The 22583-nt window shown below is 34.0% G+C and overlaps 1 protein-coding gene across 1 annotated transcript in view; it reads right to left on the bottom strand.

Moving 5' to 3' along the window:
• The window catches only part of LOC129225234 (uncharacterized), a 395408-nt gene extending 380904 nt beyond the window's left edge, over window positions 1-14504 (bottom strand). The window contains exon 1 of the mRNA XM_054859808.1: window positions 14369-14504. The gene's annotated coding sequence lies outside the window, so the exon portion shown is untranslated. The remainder of the gene's footprint in view (window positions 1-14368) is intronic.
• Between the last annotated feature and the right edge of the window lie 8079 nt (window positions 14505-22583).

Raw genomic sequence — 22583 nt, 5'->3', positions numbered from 1 at the left:
ACGTTCGAATCCGTCAAAATCCGAAATTCGAAAATTTGCACGAATCCAATACTTTCTTCTATATATTAGATATAGAAGAAAGTAAAAAGAATGGGCGATTGCGCTACCCCCTTTTTAGCTGTTGACACCAAAATAAAATCAGCTCTTATACCCACTAAGGGCTACTTGCCGATAAATTTTTCTTTCATTCCGTTCATTATTTCTTGAGATACAGCAGTCACAATTGACGACAAAAAAACGTTCTATAGCTCAACCCCCGTTTGAGTTATTGACACCAAAATTGAATCAGCTCCTGTTCCTGTTAATGGCAACATATGGACCAAATTTTGTTTGATTCCGCCAGTTACTTCCTGAGGAATAGCAATCACGCGTAACTCAAAAAACGTCCCATTGCTCCACCCCCCTTGGAGGAATTCGCGCCAAAAACCAATGGGCACAAGTTCACATAGGGGCACATATGTGTACCAAGTTTCGTTCGATTTCATGCGGTAGTTTTTGCTGTAGAGCGGCCACAAAAAACTGGTCACACACAGACGTGACACACACACACACACACACACACACACACACACACACACACACACACACACACACACAGACATTTTCCAAAAATAGTCGAAATGGACTCAGCACACCTCAAAACGTTCGAATCCGTCAAAATTCGAAATTCGAAAATTTGCACGAATCCAATACTTTCTTCTATATATTGGATATAGAAGAAAGTAAAAATGACCGACTCTGCAAACATTGGTAGAGTTGTGGACTTTAAAGGGAAAATAACCGATTCCAACTTCGAATTTTTGAATTAAAAACCTTTGGCTCCCTAATATGACTCTTACCCGAAAATTAGATCGACTTCGACTTAGCGGTTTTACTGAGAAATAATTATTGTTAAAGTAATTTATTTATATTTTCATTCTTAGGTTTTAATTTATGCATTCTGCTTTTGGCGGAGATAGTCAGACTCCTTTATGTTTCTATCCCATGAATGTAAAACAACTTTGAGGTTATTAGGAAAAGGTAGGTTCGTCATTTAAAAAATTCTGGGGGGAAGGGGGTTGCATTCAATACATTTCTGGGGGGGGGGAACAAAATAAATACAAATTTACATGATTTAAAACTCAAATTTTTGTTACTCTGAAGATGATTACTGGATGATAGAATAATTAAAGAAGAGTTGATTAATAAAGGAAAAGCTATGGAGAAATTGTCAATAATATCCTAGGTGAACATCATATGCACACAATGGCGTAACCCAGAGGGAGCTTTTGAGGTCAAACTAATTCGCCCCCCCCCCTTCCCTCCACAACCTTTGGCTTATACACTAATTAATAATCGTCAGTGGTGTATTTATGTTTTCATTTAGGAGGGGGCCAATATATTTTCTAGCTTGTCCACCCTCCCCCACTTTTTTGTAGATTAAATGTTTTTCTCTTGGTGGGGGGGGGGGGAACAACAGTTCCAGAAATTTTCGGAGGTGGGGCAAAGACTCCACTGTCATCTTATTCATCTTCCTTCATGATTCTTTATTAAGTTTGTAATCTTCTTTCTTTATTTTATATTTAAATGTAGAAAAGGGAAGAATTTTAAAAAAAAACTAAGATAAGTTTAATACTGAGAAATTCTTTTTGTTACAACTTATTTCTCTGAAGCAAAACGGATACTAAAAGTTATGTCTTAAAACAAATTTTGAAATATCTTAGGACGTCAGAGAAAGGACGGAGGCAAGGAGGGAGGAGCATTAGTGGAAAACCCATGAAATTTTTTTGAAACTGAAGTTATAAAAACTTTTTTGGTCGATCATTCGGGGTATTAGGAGAAGGAGGAGGAGAGGGGTATCTGGAAAAAAACTTCAAATTTGCAGTAAAATATTGTGATTTTTAGTACAATGGTCAAGGGGGAGATTTGGGTTTCCTCCTAAGGAACTTTTTTCAAAATTGAAGTTAATTCTAAATACGCAATTTTATGTATTATCATTGATTACGTTGAGAGAATTGGGAAAAGACTTAGGGGATCTCTTCTGAAATATTTCAACATTGAAGCACAACTCAGGACATGTTTGGAAATCATAGACGAAAGGGGAAGGAGAGGAGGTTCCCTACTGATACTTTTTTAAACTGAAGTCAATTTTAGGCTATTATTGAGAAGGAAGATTTTGGGAATCCTTCTTTGAAAGGTTTTTGAAACTGAAAAACGTTATCTTCAGGGGGGGTGCACAGAAATTTTGGGACCCGTCACAAATGATTGTTTTTGGTCCCCTCCAAATTATTTACTCCTATGTCCCTACATATACTTCACACCTCATTTAAAAAATCTTGGGCTCCCTCCAGGCTCGGGCCAACAGGTGTCCCTTCTCCCCCCCCCCTTCTGCATGCCCCTGGTTATCTTTGATACGGGATCTCCCCCTAAATTTTTAAAAATTAAAAGCTTAAAGGCACAATTTCAGACTATCTTTGGTAGTAACGATAGGAAAAGGGTGGTGGTTCGAGGATCCTCCTCCAGATTTGTTTCGAAATTGATGTCCTTGCTTAGGCATTTTAAGACATCAATGTCCCCTTTAAATTTTTTGCTGGGGAAAAGAGTTAAGGGGTGTAGCTATTTGAAGACTTTTAGACTGACTAGAAAAAAAAGTTAGAATGAATGAAAGAAAGGGGAATGTAATTTGCTGACCAATAAAATCTGCATCTGTTGAAAATGCTTAATTTGAAGATTTCTTTTTAAAACAATGAAGATTTTTTCCCCCAATGCTTTTTCCTATTAAAAACACTTTGCTTTCCCAAGACACTCCTTGAATAAGGAGCATGGACCCCCTGATACCTTCCTGTTGGACCACTGCCTGGTGTTATCTAATGGATGATTATTTTTTATTATTGCTATGTATTTATTAATCCTGAAACTTCTCCGGAGTGACCCCCTGCCTTTTCTGAGAAAAATCTGTCTTTAAGAAAGGTGGTCGCTCAAAGAAGTGTCAACGTTAGATGGCTATAACATAATTCAACTATTATTAATGAACAATACTTAAAATAATTATTTTGTGCTTTTATTTCCCAAATTTTGCTTTCGCAATGGTTACATATTTAGTAAAGAAAAATATTTTACGTGAAGAAATGAATCTTTAATTTTTTATCATGCATTTTAAAGTACGAAAAAATTTCACCTTATTCTTTCTTTTTTCCTGCAACACTATTTATTCTTTGATTCTGTAAAAAAAAGAGCATTACAAATGCCTTGCATACTTTCTGAATTTGATGTGATCAAGTTAATTTATTGGAAAATTTTCCGAGAAAGTGGCTTTCATCTGATAAACACATCTTCACCACTGGTTGGAAGTAGCACGCTACACGTAGAAGCGCTATAGTAGCTACATCTTTTAGTAGTTTTTAGTGTAGAACACTAATTTTGAAAAAAAAAAGTAGAGTATCAAGTAGTTCGATACAAAAAAAAGTAGTTTGTACCAATTTCGAGGAACTACTTATAAATAAAGTTTCAAAAAAAGAAGAAAAAAAAGAAACGAGGTTTCGAATGAATCTGACTGGTGCAAGTCTTAAGTTAGTAAAAGTTACACCAATCACATTCGTAAGACTCATAAATATAAGAGCCGACTTCAGACAGATTATTTTGATGTCGTATGTTTTTTCCGTTTGACGCCATTTGTTTGTTAAGCATTGATCATTGAAATGTTCACATTTCCCCAATATTTGCTTTGAATAGAGCATGTACCGAAAGAAAAGAATAAGCGATAATTGCCAATATAGTGCAGCATTTGTGCTTTCTGGCAGCAGAAAATGTTCCGCGGATAATCATTTTAAAATGTTTTAGAGCCTAATCGGTTAACAATAAATATTACAGTATTATAGAAATGTATGATGACGGAAGTTTTTCTGCTTAATGCAAACTTTGACCGTCAAGCCAAAGCTTTCGGTATCAATGTCATCTGTATACGCAGTTGAATATTCTCACCCACATTGGTTGAAAACGCTGTGTTATTGAATAAAAATAATGTTATGATGCACATAATCAATGGGAGAGAGAATGGCATAAAATGAAACAGGACGGTACGTATAGTATGTAGCAATGATAAAATGCAGTACTACAATAGTACTCTGCCGTGTGCAGGTAAACGGCAGTATCTGCAGAAATGAGTTTTCGAAATATTTGAAGAAACACGTTTTGGATTCAATGCTAACAATAGGGAAATGTTGGAATTAGACGTCTTTTTCGAGCTTTTTTTCCAGTTGAAACCAAATAAGCGAGCTTGTACAGTAATGATAACGTACAATAGATGACAAAAGTGCAAAAAAATTAGAAAAATGAAAAATTTGCAGTAACTGCCCTTTACCTGCACACAGCAGTACTGTACAATAGATGCATTAATTATATTTGATGCATTTTTAGTTGTTCAAGCATATCGAAAATCTTTAAATTTCTATAGTAGTCGGAAGCTATTTTTCCTTTTATTTTCAAACTTCAGATAAACAGCCGACTTATGTGAAATTAAGTTTCATCAACGTCATATTTAGAATGAAAAAGATGCGGAGTGGCGATTTGTACGTTAACAAAGTGATGTTTCAACTACTACGATGTGAGGAATTTCCATTTTTAGTGATGCTAAAGAATAAGTCCATTCATGATTAGTGATGTAAAATATCCGGGTATTTATTTTAAGGGGTAAATACCCAGGGTATATACCCGGGTAAATACCCAAAATGAGTATTTACCAGGGTATTTATTTCAAAAATGTATGTTCAACTAATATACTTTTCTGCATGTATTCCACTATGTATAACCAACCACATACAAAATAAATTTTTGCTCAAAAATTGTATTTTGATCACATATTAAAGAATTATTGTGTGAAACAACTTAGCAATCTAATATGATATTCACATTAAATGTGTTGGATGTGCCTAATCAATGTTGATAGCCAAATTTCAGATATAAAAAGCTATTCTACAAAAAGTAAAAAGCTTAACTGGTTACAAAAAAAAGCAAACATCAATTTTTTAAGATCCTCGACTTTTATAACCCAGTAATATGTCCCTGCATGACATCAAAATGTAACGAAATGTCAATAAAAATAGTTTTAATAACTCTTCATCATGAAGTACCGGGGAGCAAATGCAAATGAGCAAGGCAACAGAAAACAATATTTTGATTTTGATTTTTTTTTTTTTTTTTTTTTGTTTGCTTATTAATATGAAAACTTTCTACATTTGCCACGCTATCACTTAAACAGCAATAAAATAAATAACATCTCATAGTCTTAATAACTTCTCAGTTTCTTCTTCCCAGTGGTTGGAAGTAGCGCGCTACAAGTAGTGACGCTACTGTAGTAGCTACATTTTTTAGTAGTTTGTAGTGTAGCGCACTACTTTTTAAAAAAAGTAGTGTAGCGAGTAGTTCGATACAAAAAAACAAGTAGTTTGTAGCGATTTCTGAAAACTACTTTTAAATATAGTTTCAAAAACAAAAGAGAAGAAGAAAGGAACGGAGGTTTCAAACGAATCTGACTTGTGCAAATTTTACGCGAGTAAAATTTGCATCAATCAGATTCGGAAGACTCTGAAAATTACGAGCTGACATCAGATTGACGCCATACGTTCTATCTGTTTGACGCAATTAGTTTGTTTAGCATCGAAATTTTCACATTTCCCCAATATTCACCTTATGGCTTAGAAAGAAAAGAATAAGAGATAACTGCCAATGTAGTACCCCCGCGTTTCATGGGCGCTCATATGGAAGGCACGTTTTGGCTCAAGCCCCTCCCCCCCCCTGCTTTAGAATTTACCTCTTTCTTTTAGTACTTTTTTCTTCGCAAAAATGTAAAAACATTTCTTCTCCAGCCATAAATGAATAAGTTATTAAAAATGTCAATTTTTTTGATAATTCTAATCTGTAATGAAATCGGTTTCTATGTGAAAATATCTTACTAAACCATGAGAAAAATATCTGACCCCTCCCCCCCCCCTTTAAACTTTGTATACGGGCGCCCATGCCGCGCTTGTGTTTTCTGGCAGCTGAGAATGTCCCGTAGATGAACATTTTAGATTTCAATGAGACTATTGTGCCAAAATATCCACCTAATATGAATGCTACTGTAAATGTTATGGAAGACGATGATATTGAACTGCCTTTTTTTTGGCCGGCTAACAAATGTTACAGTATTATAGAAATATATGGTCAAGGGAATTTTTCGTTTCTTGCAAATTTGCTCCTTTTTCAAAAAGCTTACGGTATCAATGTCACCTGCATATTACTGTCGAATTTCAACGCGAGGGATGCGTTCCAAGACTCCTAGCGTAGGTTGAAATTTCGCGTCGTGGAAAAGGGTATCTATACGATTTTTTATGAGTATACCAATCATTTTGAGACATTTAAAAACGTCCCTCAAACTGTTTTAATCCACTTGTTAACTTCCTATTACCGAATTTAAACATAGAGAATAGAGAAGTGAAATTTCACTGTATTTTTAAAAAAGCTGTGTTATTGAATAAAAATACTGTTAGGATGCACAAAATCAGTGGGAGATAATGGCATAAAATGAAACGGTACGTATAGTATGTAGCAATAAAAAAATACCACACTACAATAGTACTACAATAGATACCCTAATTATATTCGACACACTTTTTATTTGTTCAAGGATATCGAAAATCTTTAGTTGTCAAAGATTAGTATTTTTCCTTCCATTTTCAAACTTGAGATAAACAGCTGCTTATGTGAACTTATGTTTCATCAAACTCATATTTAGAATGAAAAACATGCGGAGTGGCGATTTGTAAATTAACAAAGCGATGTTCCGACTAGTACGGTTGGAGAACTTCCGCTTTCAGTGATGCTAAAGGGAAAGTCCAATCACGAAACTAATATTCAGTAGCCAGTAGAGAAGGTGATACTTAGGCCCTGCGATTCCCATCCGAAATTTTACGTGTTACGGGGTGAGGAATTCGCGTTAGTTCTAAATTCATTACTCGAGAAAAACTCGCTATAAAGGCACTTCGTGTAAATCGAATCGCGCTGTCGCGAGAGTTCACTGTAGTTTAAAATACTGTAGTTTAAGTTTTTCTCTTTTGTTTAAAACATGTTTTTCATGATCTAAATCATTTATATATATGTATGACTATATAAAATTTAAAACAAATTGTAGACTGCATCCAGGGGCGTGCACAGAAATTTTGGGGCCCGTCACAAATGACTTATCCAGGGCCCCCTCCATATTGTTCGCCCCTATATTTACCCCTAGATTTATTTAAACCCCTAGTTTTAAAAATATTGGGCCCCTTTCAGACTCGGGCCCGGGCCACACACAAAAGGTGTCCCTTCTCCTCTCCTCCCCCCGTGCACGCCCCTGACTGCATCTATTTACACTTTCAAGTAGCCGAGTTGCACTTCTTGTCTTGAATGAAATATTTACTGTCAGGAAAGGATTAAAATTTTTAAGGTTGATTTCCTTCAACTTTTAAATCCTTTCTTGCAGCAAATATTCGTAAAAATCGTTAAAAATATTTGGAATGACAAATTGACTCAGCAAACGACGGAAAGAATAAATAATTCTTGATAATATTCCATGTTCAAATGATTCAGTTTATTATTCTAAATCATTTTTTGAATCTTCGTTCAATCCTCAAACGGTGTATGCTTTTTATTTATTAATTTTTTTAAAGTAGCTTAAAAGTAGCGAAGTAGCAACTACTTTTCAAAAGTAGTTTGTAGTTGCTATATTTCGGAAAAAGTAGTTGTAGTTGTAGTTAACTACATTTGTAATAAAGTAGTTGTAGTTGTAGTTCGCTACAAATAAAATGTAGTTTTTCCAACCACTGCTTCTTCCAAACATCCCTCATGTTTCCTTTTTTTTTTATTTTGGATATGACTAACCTAGATTGTGATTTTGAAATCCTGAAGTTCATAATTGAATTGCTTATACTTCTCCAATTATGACAATGAAAAGAAAGATTCTTTGGTTCACGATAAGTTTCTTTCATAATTTCATCAAGTCTTTCAATAAAAAAATATTATAAACTATGTAGTACATATGTATGTATCAGTTTTACCAATTATTTCATATTTAGACTTTTAAAAAAAATTCCCATTCACTTTTTGCATTTTTTTGTAAAACACCCAGTTTTTGGGTATTTACACAGGCCTTGGGTAAATACCCAAAAAATATTTACCTACCCGCTGGGTATTTACCCAATCCACATCACTATTCATGATACTAATATTCATCACCCAATAAACAAGGCTAAAGACCCGCGATTCAGTTTCAAAAATTTTTGTGTTGCGGGTGAGGAGCGAATTTGCGTTAGCTCCGAAATTCAGTCTTCGAGAAAGACTCGCTATATAGCCATTTTGCGTTTTTCAAATCACGTTGCAGCCAGGGTTGGCAAAAACCCGGGTTTTTTTAAAAAAGCCCATGGACCCAGGGTTTTTTGGGTTTTTTTAAATAAAACCCAAAAAAACCCAACTAAAGCTGGGTTTTTTAAAAGAAATGTGGGTTTTTTTGTCTTTTTTTAGGGAAAATGTAGGGTACTTGTAGCATATTGTAGCGTAAGTATATGAACAAAGCACAAGAATTGTCTTGGGGTAAAAAAAGCTGGAAAACTAGTTAAAATTCAGCGTTTTCTGAAGAAGAGTATGAAAGACGACAAAACCCAAGAATGGTGAAGTTTCAGATTTTTTAGTTTCCATGATTACCAACAGTTAAGGCAAAATTACTTCTTGAGTGATAAAATCTATTGTTTGTTTTCAATTACTACTATTTTTTTTTTTTTTTTTTTTTTTTTTTTTTTTTTGCATTTTACTTTATTGTATTTCATTTTTTTATGCAAAACTACTGTAGAACCTCAAGTAGTTTAAATCCCTACTTACTAAATTCCAGCTTAATGAAGACATTTCTTTGAATTTTATGTTGCCTGTTTTTCTATTTCTGTGTACAGATTAAGAAATATTAAACTTTTTTGTAAGATAATGAAAATACTGTACATCCTATTCTGTTTTCTGTCCGACCATTTGTAAAATCTGTTAATTTCTAAAAAAATATAACTTGTTAATTCGAAATTTGTGACGTGTCGGGTTGCAGAAAATAATTCACATGAAAGCCTTTTAGCTAGAGTAGTTTCCTCTGTACAATCTACAAATATTGAGAAAACCAGACGTGACATGACTTAGTCAAGATAATTTGAGTTATTTATTGACCAGTTAAAGATAAAAGTTAAATATATATTTTTTAAATCTTTGAAGTATTTTTAATGCCGTTAAGAGTTAAGAAATACTATTAAAGTTCAAAATTCATCTTTTATGTCCATTGTCTGTGGTGAAGAACAAATAAAATAGAAGTTTAAATTGTATAAGTATTTAAATTAATTACTTTTTTACAAAACTTCTCAAAAAATTTAAAAAAACCCAAAAGTGGGCTAAATAATGGGTTTTTTTAAATGGTTTTTTTCAAAAAAACCCATTGGGTCCAACCCAATTGGGTCCAATCCGGCCAACCCTGGTTGCAGCGCAAGTCCACGGCAGTTTAAAATTGCACACAGAAGTAAAGTAAACAATCTTAGTTGTGTTTCATATTTCGGATATTTATTAATTTTTGATTTTTTATACTAGTACTGTTTGGGATATTTTTCCATATTAGCATAATAAAAGTCAATGATTAAATATATTGTAAGTTTTTGCGGTTATTCGGTAAAATTGAATGTTTTTTTTTTTCATCTGATCAGTGGCGTAAGAAAGGAGATGGTGTCAAAGCCCGTAACCTTAAGCTCAAAATCAATTAATTAACTCCTACAAAATATAAGTTCCTATAAAATCAACTCCTATAATGGAAATTGAAGTTTTTCCTCTTTTGTTTAAAATATGTTTTTTTTTATCATCTAAATCAATTTTATGCATATGTATGCCTATGTAAAATTTAAATCAAATTACGCCTGCATCTATTTACATTTTTGAGTAGCCGAGTTGTACTTCTTGAATTAAATATTTGCTGTCAGGAAAGAATTAAAAATTTAAAGGTTGAATTCTTTTTCAAAACCAACTTTCAACTCTTAATTTCTTGCACCGAATATTCTTTAAAATTGTTTTAAAATGTTTGGATTGATTCTGTAAAGTTAAGGAAGAATAAATAGTACTTAGTAAGTACCTAATAATTCCATGTTCAAACGAGACAATTTATTAATCTAAACCACTTTTGGATTTTTTCGTTCAATCCCCAGTGTTTGTGTATGCTTTTCATTTATTTATTTTTTAAAAAGTGGCGAAGTAGGGATTTCTTTTCAGAAGTAGTTGTAGTTGCTACATTTTGAAAAAAGTAATTGTAGTTCGCTACAAAAAATATGTAGTTTTTCCAACCACTGATCTTTACACATCTTCTGTTGTTGACTCTGTATCAGTTACCCCCCCCCCCCCCCAAAAAAAAAGGCTTAAAATATTATAAATTCTTAATTTGAAAAAAAAACTCCATTGGCTACTGTGGGAAGGCGGTAAAGAGGGTAAGGACAAGGTTAGAAGGGTAAATTTTTAAATTAAAGATAAATCTGGTTGCTAAGTGAGGGCTGTTAATCTCTACCAGAGGACTTTTGCCAGAGTTTACATGGGGGGAAATCGGTGGCTAGGAAAATTGGTCTTTAAAGATGGTGGTTGAAAATAGAGGTTTAGCTGAATTTGTTTGCTTTCATTTATTTATTTTTTGAAGTTAAAAGTATGGAAACTTTGTGAGCAAACTAAAACCAAAATATAATAACAATCTTTATTTAATTTTCCCCCAGATTTTGGGAGAGGCCAGGGCCCTTAATATACGCCCTTGCCAATGCTAATACGGTAGCTTATATGTACATATAAGAGCAGTTATGACCAAAAATACCAAACCGAAGGAATTTCTGACTGCACAACTGCATACACTCTGAATCGACAAAAATAGTAAATTCTTTCACTAATATGAAGACCCATATTCATAACATAATTCGGTACAGATGTGATATACCCCCCCCCCCCCCATTTGGCGACATCCGATTTTTTGCACAAAATTGAATTATTTTTCTAGCCAATGAGGCGATAAATTTTTAAGCATGGCATCCCTGGTGAAACTAACCTGTGGTTGGCAACGCGAAGGCAAACTTGTTCGAACTTGTTTACTTGGGTTCTTGGTTTTATGCAGGAGAGATATGTGTTGTTTTGTGCAATATACCTTACAGGAATGCTTATTTTGTGTTAGTTTAGATTCAGTAGTTGTGTTTTGAAGTAAAAACATTAGAAAATGCCAGTTTCTTCAAACTTGAAGGTTAATTAAAAGTTAACTCCAACGTGGTGTGTATCTGTAACGTGCCATTGTCGTATGATGTATTGCTTTAGACTGAGTGTGAATATTTATACCATATAAAAAGGTAAGTTCTTTATTTTAGAATTCAAAAAAAACCTCTCACTTCCAAAATTCTTTGTTTTTACAAATCCTTGAGGGGTTCTTGTAGTATACATAACTGTGATCATACTCCGACTGTAATGTATATTAACAGTCGGAGGGATAACTGGCGAGCCAGAGGTCTCATAGTACTTTCGTAATGAGACCGAGGCAGGGCCGGCGAGCCGAAGTCTCATTACGAAAGTACTATGAGACCGAGGGCTCGTATCCCGGAGAAATGATGAAAAAAAAATTAATGCATTAATTTCGACTTGTAATTAATACAATAATTTATTTCATTGTATTTTAATGTTTACAAAAAACCCCGGCCCTGTACATTTTTGAAGCATATATTCGTGATGCTTTTTGTTGTGCTTTTATGTTGTTTTTATATATATTGTGTTCTGAAGTGCTTTGATCATGTTTTCTTATCTGATTTTTTCCTGTTGGCGCTAAAAAAGCATCGCTAAGAACGATGTATGACATATGTCGTCATACATCGTTTTCTTGGCGACGCTTTCTTGGCGCCAACAGGAAAAAGTCGCCAAGGGTGGGGTATATCACATCAGTTCCGTAAAATGACCCTCCTTTACTGGTCCCCAAATTTAATTTTACCCGTTTAACTAGTCACTCAAAAGTTGTTTTCTAAAATTCCTTTTCCTTATCGGATCTTGGAAAATAGTTTCGGACTTAGTTTAAAGGCTATTTGATATTCATTTTTCCTTGAAATCTCGATCCTCGGTTCTGGTCATTCAAAGCATACTTCTTGCTGTGACTCTGCCAAGAATATGAATCTAACTCCTTCCAGCAAAGACAGACAAAATGTAATGCCTGGAGAAAGTTAGTCAGTATTTAACATCTGTTCACAAGGAACAATAAACACAAAATTTAAAGCTTGATGTATGTTAGAAGAGATCGTTCTTTTCCGTAAGCAACAACTTCATCAGTCAACATTGAAGGATTGTATTAATGTACCGTAACTACATTAAAATAAGTTGTTGTTATTAAGTAATGTATAAGTAAGAGAAAACAAAATGAAGTAACTATCATTAGTATTTTTCCCCCTTTCTAAAATTTTCACTAATTTATAGACATTTATTACATAAGCTATTGTTTTTCATGAATATTTGTAAGGCTTTTTTTTTCTTCTTCCTTAATTTTCACTCCACATAAGTAGTCACTCTGCATAAGTGGTCAAAAATTTTTGGTCCCTTGAGTGACGAATTAACGAGGTTTTACTGTATATATATATAGGATACATAACATCTACTGAGAAGGAACATTGGGTATCATTGAAAACAATTTTAAAAAAGAAAAAAAAATACAATGCTGCCTCCTATTTGTCGAATCAATTAATCAAAATGTTCAAAAAAAAAAAATTTTTTTTTTTTTTTTTGGAGGTTACAATGACCTTTGGTCAGAGTTAGATAAAATGAAAAGCTTTCTGCGAACACAAATCCTAACTGGAAAATTTTCTGCAAATAAATATTTTGCCTAACTCACCCTTGAATAAAGAATTAAATTTATATTCAAATATGAAAATGCCAAAAAAATGTGCTAAAAACAATCATTTAATTTTTTTTACAATAACATAGTTTGTGCTTAATTTTCACCAACTGAAGAAAACTGCCAAAACAATTATTTTTTTCACACGTGTGCTTTAAAAGGCTTTTGGAGAAAGGCTTCAACAGAAGTCAACTGGGATTTTTTTAAAAATCCCTTTAAAAAATTTTAATTAATATTTTTATTTATTTTATTAATGTTGGCAGTTTGACAAAAACTTTCTGCAAAGCCAAAAATTTTCTGCGAACGCTGTTCGCGCGTTCGTCTATATTATGCAAGACTGCCTTTGGTGACTTCCCATGTGGGCGACCCGGGGGGGGGGGGCGCAATTTCTTTAGTTCGCCAGGGGTGCAAGACCCCATAGTTACACTACTGACTCTTCATTATTATTACTCAGTTATTGTGTTGTTTATCACATGACTTTGACTTATTAATCTCAAAAAAATTGTGCAAAACTACAAAAAAGTAAAAATAAGTGACACTAGGTTTTAATAATTTAAGACAACGCAAACACAATTAGTTATTTCAATAAAAGATTAACTCCACATTTCTTTTGAGTTACTGAGCATAAGCAATAGGAGGCATCACTTTTGATTTTTAGGAAAAGTTACAATTTTAGTTAATTAAGTAAATATACTTTAGAGCAATAAAAATAAAACTTAAATTACGAATTAGGGGTACATAATTTTTATTTAAAAAAACGAATAAATCGAAGAAACGGCAGATTTAAATTACTCTGAAAACTAGAGTAATTTCTGAGCATAAATTCATCGCATATAACCTTTTAAAACATACTACAACATAAACTAAATTGATGTAGTATGAATTGATGTACTAAATTTGATGTTTAAAAAACTGAAAATATAATTTAATTACACGTTAACACACGTGCAACTTTTTTTTTTTATAAAAAACTAACTAAATCAATAAAAAATAACTCTACATTTAGAGTTCTAAAAACGAAAAGGGTGTAGATCATTTTTTTAGCCTAAATACTGTCAAATGCATGATGTTTACAGTATTTCTCATAGAAAGTAATCAGTAGGATATAAGCAAAATATAAACAATTATAGCAATATCACTTGGATTTTTACATGAAACATAATTAATATACTTCCCAGTAATAGACATTTTCAAGGAAATATCGCAAAGAAACACATGGACAAAAATTTTTTAAGGTCAAGATTCAAATTGAGAAAATCGATGGATAAGTTCTTCACATACTGCGATACTTACAGCTAATCCAATATTGAAACACGAACATGCTACTTTTAAAAGATTTGAGATCAGTTTTCAATGAAACATTAAATGAAGTGAAAATAACATTGAATATACAAAATTTCAAATTTTTTTTGACATGGCATATTGTGTTGATTGAAATGTTAAAAAATCTAAATTACTACTCGAGCTTACCTGAGCCAAATAGTTGCCACATACACTCAATTACAATAACATGCTTCAACCAGAACAGAATAGACGAACTAAAAACATAAATAATCCAACTTTAGTTTTGACATAACACTTTGTTGCGGTAATATTTCTCTCCCCGCACGTATAAAATGTCTGTCGCCCATTTATTAGATAATCTCGAAACCATTCAGCAGTCATAGATAATATAAAGATCGTAGAAAGTGAAACCGAAAGGAAGGAACTAGAGGAGTTAAGGAGCTAGAGGGCAGCACGTGGTTGAAGTATTCATTTGCACACGTTTTTGGCGGTCTGTCAAGTACAGAGTCCCTGTATTCATATATAGGGAATCTTGTCAGGTAGTAAATGCTTATCGGTGTGTGTTATAAATCTTAAGGGGGCTTCTAAGAGCACGATAGCAAGTGTACTAATTTTCCCTTTAATAAAGGAAATCAACGAGCATAATCCTTTGTTATAAAAAGCAAATAATCAGTTTTAGAGAGGATAGAACAGCAAGGGAAAGAATGTTCAACGACAAACCAACAGTTCTGAAACTCACAAAATATTTGTAGAAGATAATTAACATTTCAAGCAATATACTTTCTGGAAAGAGTATTCACCAAATATCCTAAATAAACAAATAAACCACTGACGTAGACCGGAAGTAGCGAGTCTTATTTCCGGTTAAGCGCCAATCTCCATTGCTAGAGATAGGTGTTCATAGCGAAAGCGATTTTGTTGTGCTTCTTTAAAAAGCAGAATAATGTCTTCTGCGTATTTCAATGTATTAAACAAGAAAGACAAACTTAGTTATTGTTAAAAATTATCTTTCAAAGGCTGTGACCTTACCGATCCTTTAGTAGATGGATGGCGAATCTATTGCTAACGATTGATGTTTACAGTGTTCAGGCAATTTTGTTTTCTTTCAGTTCTAGGTAGAATCATGTCTTTTGCGTATTTTAATGCATGAAATGAGTATAATAGGCTTTGCTATTCTCAAAAATTGTCGATCAACGGATCTGATTTTCCTGATCCTTTAAATACAGAAATAAGAGAGAGAGAAAAAAAAAAGAGTCTTCGTTTGTCGATCATTACCGCGATTTCAATGATAAGCATTTATGAATACCTCCTAAACAGAAATAAAGTTGATACAAAGTCTGCTTTCAAGAATCACAAATCTACTGGATTGCAAGCACTACGTTGTGAATTGTAATTCCTATTCTTAAGTTGAAGCTATTTTTTCAAAGATGGAAGCTTTTCTGCACTGTGTTCACACAGAATGGCTATGACAGGGAGTTTTGATGTCATATTCAATCAATTCTCCTGTTGTAGCTTTTCAGTTCACACACACTTATTACAGTTGCTACCTAATTTTCAGGTTTGATAATTAATATATTTTATTACATATTTGTTCATTACTTTTTTTTTTGTTTAATCAACTTGCTTCTGTAGCAAGATTGATATAGGCATAAAAAAATTGAAAGATAACAAAATTTAAATTTAATCTCCGAGTGCTTTCTCCTGCGTTAAAATTGCTTTGAATGTAATACCAATAGCTGTACTATGATACTATACTATAACTTTAATTAATGTGTTTGTTTACCGATTGTCGAATATCTAAATTTGTTTACAATTAGAGCGCCTAATATTAAAGTACCGTCAATAACTCGAAGTCCCAAGAGACGGGCTAAATGGTTCGAGTTATTGATAGTTCGAGCTATGGGAAGTTTTCTTCTCATGAGGTAATGAATAGTGGTTCTTTATTTTAATCACACAAATCAAACTGTTTGAAACCCGTCAAAACACTGGAAACTTTACGTTCGGATAAATCTGCAACGGTCTACCTCTGACGTCACAAGAATGGGTGGAGCTACGTAACCTTCTGACGTCACTCGTTTTCTTCGCTAGTTGATTTTCGCGTTTGATAATTTTTTCTTTTCGCTTTTCGATCATATTTTTTTTATTTATTTATTTCTCTTTTTTATCTTTTTTTCCTTTTTATTATTGTTATAAAACAGAAAGGGAGTTTATTTTTTAAAGCAATAATGGTTTTACTTCATATTTAACTAAAATATTATTTGTTTTTAAGACATAAATTTGGCGTTATAAAAGATATGATTATTTTATTCGAAAAATGGGAGGGGGAGAAGATATCAAAAATAGTTTTTCAAGTTATTTACCAAAATATGTTTTATTTTATATGTATTATTTTTAAGGGAAACATTTTGTGAGGAAAAATAGATTTTAAGTTTCTCTGTAAAATAAAACGGTATACAAAAAAAAAGGGAAAAAAATCACGATTTTTTTTTTGTTAAGAAATAATTTAATTCCTTTGAGCCGAGGAATAACAGGAATTATCTAACGTTTATTAGCACAAATAAATAGAGTGTTGAATACACGTGTTTCGGGGTTCCAGGAACCCCTTTTTCAATTCAAAGTTGTGAACTTTGGATGTAAAGACATCCGGTAAAAATTTGTTTATTTGTACTAAAAAACATTGGTTATTTCTTGTTAATAATATTATTAAAGTTTAAAATAGGGGGTGGCGATTGTTAAAATAAGTTTATCAAGTTACTCAACCATTATATTTTTATTTCAGCAATTAAATGAAATTTAATAGCTAAATGGGATAATTTAATAGCTAAGTTTATGGGAAACAATAGTTTAAGAGTCCGTGAAATAAAACAGCTGACAAAAAAAAAACAATGAAAATGGAAGAGTAGGATGGGGAGGAGGGGCAATATTGTTATACCAAATCCAAATTATTTCTAAGGAATAAGAGGAAACAGAGGCATGGATTTCAAACGAAAAAATTTACATTATTGAAGTTTAGTGCATTTGTGCTCAGGCATCCTAACTCCTTTAAATGACTGCTTTTGACAAAGTTTCGGTTTTTTGTATTATTTTATGGAATAAACTAAGATGACTTGAATAAGAGTCCCCTGCTCGTTTCGCTACGCCGCAGACCCAGGTTTTATGCCAAGGTTCGGCACGGTCAACTCGGCCTTTCATTTCTTCAGTGGGTCGATAAAACGAGTACCAAGCGTGCTTGGAAGCTAAACACTAGGGGTTCCGCTTTCGACTGACCGAAACATCTGATTTTAGCACCCCAGTGCCAAATGTTAGTTCATAAGTTTTGTTGATTTTAATTTCAAGGATATAAAGCTAGCAATACGTTTTTTAAATGAATAAACTTGTAAATATAAGATCGAATTAAAAAATTTTAAAATTTCCGGGGAAGGGGAATGAAATGAGATGGAAGTGTAACTTTTTTTTTTCTAGTAAATACTTGGTGATAGAATAATAGCAGATTAAAGTAACAGAAATAGCAATACCTCCATAGTCAACGTATTAAATAACACTAGCCTACTCCATCGTCAAGGGCGCCCATATAGGGGGGAAAGTGAGAGCTCAAGGCCCCCCCCCCCTTAGATATTGGAACCTCCTTGTTTTTAATACGTTTTCTTTGCAAAAATGTAAAAACATTTCTTCTCTAGCCACCAATGAATAATTTATTAAAAATGTCACACTTCAAAAAGTCTAATCTGCACTGAAATCGGTTTCTATGGGGAAAATATCCTGCTAAACCATGAAAAAATATCTGTACGCCCGCCCCTCCCCCCCCCCATTTTTAAAATTACGCATATGGGCGTCCATGTTTCCGTACATACCGCTTACACATGGTTTTGGTCAGATGGGACTCTGAAAACAGTTAAGTTTCTTGATCCAGACCAGGAGCCGGGCAATCCCTGATCCTGCACCCTCGGAAATATCGATTTGGAATGGAAACTTGGAGGTCTTCGTGATCACGACTGATTAAACGTGACATGAACCTGTCACCATTAGCGTACACGGAGGATCTCCGACCAGCCGCATCGAACCCGCGATCCTGCAGTTGCGAATCAAACGCCCTACCGATCAGAAGAATACGGCCACATGTTAAGAACATGCAAAGGTCGCTGTATATCTGGGGACCTTACTCAGTGGGCTTTTTTTTCCCACTAATGGATTTTACCGCAACGCTGTAATTGAATTCTTGTCTTCAAAATTCAAATGATTGCCTGGGGCTTGATACTGGATGTTATGTTTTGGATGTTGCGTGCTGGATAATGTTTTCGCTTAAAAAGGATGTGTGAACTCGAAAATGTCGTTAATAAATAATTCGATTTCGAGGTGCATGGACGCTACCATCCAAGGGGGGGGGGGACATGCTAGCGGAGGCTCGTGGACTAGAGGACATGGACGTGCCACCACCTAAGGAGGAGGGACATGCTCACGGAGGCCCGAGGACCAGAGGACATGAGCATCACCATTGAAGAAGATGGACACGCTCATGGAGGCCCGTGCACCAGAGAAGTTTGCATCATAAGCATAGAAAAATGAAATCAAAGGAAATCAATTATTGTCAAGTAAAAATAATAAACAACCGCGATTGCTCAAAAACATATTTATATAAACTTTTTTATTTTACATTTTTTTTTTAATTCAGCAATTGTGAATTGCTTATTGTTCTCACTTGACCGTTTTGGGCGTCCGTCCGTCCTTTGATTTTATTTTTTCCACCACCGGTGGATTTTTGGAGGGACTCCACCTTGGCCACCCCCCAGTCCCCATACTGCTACTCCAGCGGACACCGTCTCCAGGTTGCATAGATATCCTAGACACACGCAGAGGCCTACACGCCTGCACACACACACGCCTGCATACACACTTACCCAGTAAGCAAAATATCTTGCCTCAGTATTGCATAAAGGTTGACATGCAAGAAAAATCATCTTGCATTAATGCTGCCTCAATGTTGTTATGTTACTCCATTTATGCTGTCAGCAGGCTGCCACAATATTGACTGACAAGGTGTATGCAGCATAATATCAGGAAAATATCAAGGTAGGCTGCTTTTGTAATATTGCATACGTATTGATATGACAGGATAATATCAAGATGTTGTCATGACAGCATGAAATCAAGGTCTAGGCAAGATGATCTTGCTTTTGTAATCTTGCATACGTATTGATATGACAGGATAATATCAAGATGTTGTCATGACAGCATGAAATCAAGGTCTAGGCAAGATGATCTTGCTTTTGTAATATTGCATACGTATTGATATGACAGGAAAATGTCAGGATACATTGACATGACAGTATGAAATCAGCACGTTTGCAAGGTGTTTTATCTATTTATTTATTTGTATTATTTTCACTTTAAACTCGAGAATTAAATTTCATTCTTTAATTATTTCTGTTATTCTTCAAGATAGTTTTTTAGCCTAAGAATATTTTCTTAAAGCTGACATCTGATCGGAAATTCATATAAAGGTATTAATAGTACTCGCAATTCAATTTAAAAAATGAAAGTTTCTTCGTTTTGCGTAACACTTGACTTATTTTTTAAATTCATGCTTCTAATTGTATTATAAAGACATAAAATGCCTAGTTAGGAATAATTGCGGAAGTTTTTATAACACATTTAGGAGTAAAGAAAGAAAAATAATAAATAAGTAAATAAATACAATAAAGTACATTTCCAAATGGATGTCAGCATTGAAAATATCCCATTGACAAAACACATAAATTTATCTTAAAGAATAACATAAATAACCATTGAATAAAATTAATCTTACTCATGAGATTGAAGTGATAATACGAAATTCTGGGCTTCATGTCCTTTGTTTCTAAGTCTAGGGACGAAAAACGTTATTTTCGGCCATTTCTAACATTGATCGCACATCGTCTGCGATATGACTTGTTTATTACTATATTAATAAACAAATGCAGTTATCAGTCATTCATAAGTTATTCCTAAAACAATACTATTCCACACTAATAACTAAGCAACCAACTTAACGAAGCCTAAAGAACGCAACGCCAACGCCACGTGCAGCTCCTCTAAACCGACTGAATCGTAGGTCGAAGGAGGAAAATGTGCCAGCAATGCGGAGGGACGCTGGGTAGAAAGAACTGTGCGCATGCGCAAGTATCAACGAAGGTCCACCTGTTCTATTGTGTACTAATTACCTTGACGGCGACAGCATGAAATCAATATCATCTTGACGGCGTCAACATGTATGCAATGTTGTTATTGTAAGGTAATATCAGTATTGATATTTTAAGATGAATGCAGTGTTGCATACGTGTTGTTATTGTAATATTGCTTTTTAATCTTTATGCAAGCTTTATGCAGCATGAAACACGTCAATATTGACGCCGTCAGTATAATATCAAGATCTGTCAAGGTTGATGCAAGAAATTTTGCTAGTAGGGTACACACCTACATATACATGCCTGCACACAACAACATGCCTGCAGATAGACTTACACGCACACGTCATAGTCAAAATTAAAATTAATTTTTATTAATTAATTGATTTTCCAATTTTTAAAAAATTATGTGAATAATTATTTATTAATTTAATTTATCTTAAAGCGACTTCTAAGACGTATTTCTATTAAATTATTTAGTTCAAAAGTTACATTTTTCTGATCACAGTATTTCTGCAGTTTTGTATTTGCCCTTTGCTTAAAATGCAGTTATTTTTACTTTCTTTCTTATTCAGTAAAAGTAGTTTCTTTCTTATTTAGTATCATTAAAAACATGCTTAAAAATATTTTAAAAGTATTAAAAAGTTTTTGTTTTTAAATTATTGCAACTTTATTTTTTAAAGTCGACGGGGGGAGGGGGCTTCTTGCCAATTCAGGTAAACTAAGCGATGGAATTATTTTAATCGTGATGCATTTTGCAGTTCTTTAAGATATTTTATAATTTCTCAATATGTTTAACTAATCCAATTTAGTTTTTATAAGTCAAGGATGAAGAATGCCCCTAAAAATAATATAAACACCTAAATATGAAAGAAAACCTAGTGATATATGTTTAAATTTCTTATAAATAACTAGTAAAAAAGTTAATAAAAAAAAATGTTTTTTGAAAATTGTTTTTTGGATTTTTTTTTTTCAAAAGCCGTGAGGTATAAGAAATCCTCCTTGCATCCCCCCCCCCTTGCCGGCACCCATGTGCACATCTCGTATTTCCTGTGGAAATAATAGGTGTCACATCATTGTCGTACCAGTAAAATTACAAAAGTATAAGAAAAAAGAAAAGAATGAGTTTAAAAAAAAAAAAAAACAGCGAGATAAGAACAACGTAAATCCGCTTATTTCAGACCGGCTGAAGAAAACGTAGCTCCACCCATTCCGATGACATCATAAGGCAACGTAGCTGTGACGTCATGGTAGACCGTTGCAGATTTATCCGAACGTGAAACTTTCAGCTTTGCAGGAAGCAAATAAAAAATTGTTCATGTTGAGTTTTTCTAATAATTAATTTAATATAGATCAATATAGATCTTCACACATTACAGTAAAAATACAAAGCTGATGAAATTAAGGTGAATGTTTCCAGCTCGTAAATACCTCGCACAAAGTGTGTTTACTACTTAATATTCATTAAGATTCAATCCTTTCGATTTAAAGCATTGGCTTTGATTCGACGATCAAGACCTTTAGAAATTTGAACATCTTTATTTCTGACATCTTATTTGCTCCTGTCCTCATGCTGTACCCGAAAGCAGAACAACATCCCCTCTTTTTACGAAAATTTTGCGCCTTTGAAATTCATGAATAATTTTAAAAATTCAATCAAATTACAGATACGTAAACAGAGCAATTCGTCGTAAGAAGCAATACAAATAAGACTTCCGCCGGAAGTTTTGAGTGACCCCGTGCAGCCTTGCCACCTAGTGTTCAAAAGAGTAAGCGTGGTTTGGAATTTGGTGAATTGATTTACGAATTTTGACGAATGCAGAGTTCATTTTTGACAACTTTGGTAAGTGTCTGCCTGTTGTGCGGCCGGTGTTTTTTTGAGCAATCACGATTGCTTATTGCTTTCATTTGACTGTTTTTGAGGTCCTTTGATTTTTCCCAACGCCACCCTCTGCACCATCACCGTGGACAGGCGGGCTCCTCACGCTGCTGCTCCTATAGCGAAAGCCGTCTCCAGGTTGCATCCATGTCCTACACACACGCGCATATATACACAACTACACACACACACAAACACATACATACAGACACTTACACATATACACACACAAAAACCTACACACACACACAAAACTACCCACACTTTCATGCCTGCACACAGACACAAACACACATGCCTACACATACACAGCCCGAAATGGGAAGATTGGGCGCCGACTATTGGGCGCCGCATATTGGGC

The sequence above is a fragment of the Uloborus diversus genome, chromosome 6, assembly GCF_026930045.1.
Source record: "Uloborus diversus isolate 005 chromosome 6, Udiv.v.3.1, whole genome shotgun sequence".
NCBI lineage: Eukaryota > Metazoa > Arthropoda > Arachnida > Araneae > Uloboridae > Uloborus > Uloborus diversus.
This window is presented reverse-complemented; position numbering and strand designations above follow the sequence as displayed.